Source organism: Patagioenas fasciata, chromosome W (assembly GCF_037038585.1).
Source record: "Patagioenas fasciata isolate bPatFas1 chromosome W, bPatFas1.hap1, whole genome shotgun sequence".
In the NCBI taxonomy this organism is placed as follows: Eukaryota; Metazoa; Chordata; class Aves; order Columbiformes; family Columbidae; genus Patagioenas; species Patagioenas fasciata.
The window spans coordinates 53720713-53725314 of record NC_092559.1 but is presented as its reverse complement, the minus strand read 5'-3'; positions in this window follow the sequence as shown (position 1 = coordinate 53725314).

Below are 4602 nucleotides of genomic sequence, written 5' to 3'. Positions count from 1 at the left end.
GAAAGCAGGGCATTCATTTTCATAATCTCTGCCATCAAATCTTGCAGAAAAAAAACCTGAGCGACATGATCTCTCTGATCCACTGAAGAAGCAAGAAATTTATTAGAGATATGGGTGTGAGAAATGAAAAGTAAGTAAAACAATGCAGGCTTATTATGTCTTTTTCATACTGCTAATCCAGTATACACAATGCTCCTACATGTCTCAAAACAACTTTATATGGTATGGCAAAGGCAGAAGGAATAAAATGGTGTGCATGCACATGTGTGTATGTGTGTGTGTGTGAAGGGGTTTCGTTAGAAGGAGATATGTTGTTGAATTAGTCAGGCCCAAAGGAATCTCAAGGCCACTTTGAGAAGCTGAGAACAGAATCTGCTGTGAGAAAGAGGGGCGTTTCTTCATTAACAGGGCCTCAGCATGGTGTGAGTCGTTGGACCTATCATCGGTGGGGCTCCAGCGTGTGGACTGCCCATGATACTCATTTAGCGAATCCATGCTTGGAGCGTGGATTCGTGATTAGAGAATAGTTGCGTATATAAGGAGACATGTTTCTGTAATAAATGGCTTTGGCGTGATTCACATTGAATCGGAGTGCTGAGTCCTTTATCGTTCCAACAAATGGTGACCCCGACGTGATACTCTGAACGGCGTCTCACTAAGGTCGGGGAAAAGCCTGGAGCGGCCCAGCCGGAGGCGGCTCAGCTGGACTGAGAGCCGGGCGGAGACGTACGGACGTTCCGCGGATAAATTTTGTTGAAGAAGGCCCCGGGAAAGGTGAGCGGCTGGGAGCAGGAGGAGGGAAGAGTGAAGTTATGGGGCAGAATATATCCTCTGAGGAAGAAGCTATAGTTAAGATCCTCCTGCATATTCTCTCTATGAGAGAACTTAAATATGAAGAAAGTAACATACGTAGACTGTTGGTTTGTTGTAGAACTAACGGCTACCCGACAGAAGCTGAGAAAGCTTTTAAAATTGAACTTTGGGACGATATAGGGCAGAAATTATGGGATAAGGTTAGCGACAGAGATAAAGAAGCTAAATCATTAGCGACTACATGGAAGCTTATAATTTCCACCTTAAAAGAATTTAAGGCTGAGCGGGCTGCAGTTACCGGAATTTTTGCAGCGTTGCAGCCTGATAAGAACTCTAAAAATAACTGTGAAGCTTACCCAGTTCGTGTTTTCGATACCCTCCTTACTCCATCCCCTGTTGTGCCTTCGGCACCCCCGATGATACAACAGTCTGGGGCGGAGGGAGGAAAATTACCGAGTGGATGGCCTCCTGTACCATCACACGACCCTGGAGAGACCAAGAAGTCCAAAGAACTGGAGTCAGATAATTTGTCAAAAGGACTGGTGAAAGTTGAGAATGCTAAAGTCGTAAATAAGTGTAATATCAATTCTTTTACTGATTTGTGTCCGCCTTCACCGCTTTCTATCCTTCTAACTCCTACAAGAGAACAGAAGGAGCCGCCGGATAAGAACTGGGCAAAAGAACTGTGTGAAAGATCAGATCAGCTATTAGCGAGTGAATCCAACAGTCAGCAATATCAAGCTATGAGAGAGGTGCCTGAAACCAACAAAGCAGCCAAATCGTTTGCAACTATTAATCAGGGTCCCAATGAGAATTACATGCAATTTATTGACCACCTTCAAGAGACCATCAATAAGCAGGTTGAAAACTTAGAAGTTAAGGAAGCACTGGTGTTGAAATTAGCAGTAGAGAATGCTAATGTTTGCTATCAGCATGTTATTTGCGAGTTTTACAGTACCTATTATGTGTTCCTGTGTACCGTCTCTCTGAAAATCAAGCAGCTTGTCAGGAATGTGAGTTAATTGTTTCACTAGTTGTTTTTAAGTGTGCCATAAAACCTTCTACCTGCTCTTCCCACTCAGGCTGCAAGCAGCCCTTTGCTTCCCCCCCGCCTCCCCCCCCCCCACTTCAAGGTTTTTACTTGCAAGATGGGGTCAGGAATGATTGTTTTCAGTTGTGTTCCTAAAAAATCGGTATTGGGAGGTGTTTTAAAACATAGAAAAGCACTCGGACAAGAAATCATTAAATCTTTTCAGACAGTTTTACAGGCAGGGCGATTTGAACTTCAACAAGCTGAGAGAGACTTAACTGATAACACACAGGTCAGAAAATTTGTTAAAGTCTTCAAGATGCTTTCCTTATTAACCTGTTTTCTTTGTGGGTATCTGTTTCAGCATGTTGCAATTTTGATAGGTCTTTGTTACGTGGTACGATAAGTTCACAGTCTGTTAAATCATGAGATTCCATTGACTCAAAATGTGCATTTTGTGATAATACAGAAGAACATGAATAATTTAGTTCTTTACTGCATGAATGTGATGTCTATCCCTGTTTCTCTATTAGGACGGGATGTATTAGGACAACTAGGAGCAACTCTGGTGACAAAACAACAAAATTTCTAGAAGTGGCCATTGATGATGGGCGACCAGTACTGAAATTACAGTGGAAAAATGATGATCCAGTATGGGTAAATCAATGGCCGCTCAGTAAAGAAAAACTCGCCCATGTCGAAGAGCTAGTACAGGAACAGCTTGAAAAAGGGCATTTAGAGACGTCTACAAGTCCCTGGAATACCCTGTGTTTACTATTCAGAAAAAATCAAAGAAATGGAGGTTGTTACATGATCTTCGAAAAATTAATGATACCATGGAAGACATGGGAGCATTACAGCCAGGATTACCATCCCCTGTCATGATTCCAGAAAATTGGCAGATCTTAATAATTGACTTGAAAGATTGTTTTTTCACCATTGCTTTGCATCCTGATGACTGTAAACGTTTTGCATTTTCCATAAATTCTGTAAATAAGGCTGAACCTGCGAAAAGGTATCAATGGGTAGTTTTGCCACAGGGAATGAAAAATTCCCCAACTATGTGTCAAATTTATGTAGCTTGGGCCTTGCAATCAATCAGAAAATCTCATCCTGAGTTAGTGATTTACCACTACATGGATGACATATTAATAGCTGGGGAAACTTTTTCGACTGATTTGTTGATAAATGAAGTATCTGATACCTTGCAGCATAGAGGATTGCAAATTGCTCCAGAAAAGGTACAAATTCAACCAGCGTGGAAATATCTTGGTTGGGAAATTTCTCAGTCCACAGTGAAACCTCAGAAAATAGTATGTCGGCCTGTCATTCAATCCTTAAATGATGTGCAGAAACTAGTGGGTGATCTGAATTGGGTCCGGACCATTTGTGGGATCACTAATGAGGATTTAGCTCCAATTGTAAAACTGCTAAAAGGGGATAGTGACATTAGCTCTCCTAGAACGCTTACTGCTGAGGCGGAAGCTGCTCTGAAAAAGATTATATCCAAACTTGTAAAAGCTTTCAACCATAGGTGGAACCCAGATTATGTAATCGGACTACTAATTGTAAACAATACTAACTATCCTTTTGCTCTCATAATGCAATGGACAACTGGTAAGGAGCCGTTAAAGATCTTAGAGTGGGTGTTTTTGCCTTTTCAACTCAAACGAACCATTACAACCAGGGTTGAGGTCTTTGCTCAGCTTATAATGAAAGGTAGGCAGAGAACAGTCGAAATTTCAGGGGCTGAGCCTGCATATATCATTGTTCCCCTCGTTTCAGAATATTTACAGTGGGTTTTGCAGAACTCCTTACCTTTTCAGATTGCGTTATTAAATTCTCAAGCTTTAATTAAGACATTTTCCCCTCCACACAAGTTAATGTCAGTTTTGAATATGGGATCAATGGAGGAGGGTCCCCCTCTTCTCTCAGAATTTCCTGTTAAAGGACCCACAGTGTTCACTGACGCAGGGGGTAAAATGCAGAAAGCAGCAATTACATGGAAAACAGATGGAAAATGGCACAATGTGATACTAACTGACCTGAAAGGATCAACTCAGCATTTGGAACTCAGGGCTGTAATAGAAGTGTTTATCAGATTTGCTCATAGCCCAGTGAATATTGTTTGTGATTCTTTGTATGTGGTAGGTGTGGTAGCTCGCATTGAAAGATCATTGCTCAAAGAGGTTCAGGATGCACAACTGATGTCTTTGTTCAAGCAACTATGGTTGTTGGTCGAAGAGAGACAACACCGATACTTCATAACACATATCCATAGTCATCTGACAATTCAAGGCGATTTAGCTGAAGGAAACCGCCGAGCTGATTTTCTTGTATCTCCTGCCTCGGTTCCACCTCCAATAGATAGGTTTGGGCAAGCAGTACACTCTCATAGTTTCCTCCATCAGTCTGCTCAGGTCTTACAGCGGCAATTTTCATTGTCCGAAAGTGAAGCCCGAGGTACTGTTAAAAGTTGTGCAGATTGTCAGCGCATCTCAGTAGGGCTGGGTGCAGGAGTCAATCCAAGAGGATTAGGAGCCTTGGAATTGTGGCAAATGGACATTACACATGTCCCTGAATTTGGCAGGCTGAAGTATGTGCATATGTCTATTGATACATATTCTTTCGCCATATGGGCCACTGCTCAGACTGGTGAAACTAGTTCACATGTGCAACGACATTTACGTTCTGCTTTTGCAGCTTTGGGAGTTCCTGCACAGGTCAAGACAGACAACGCACCTGGTTATATCGCCAAA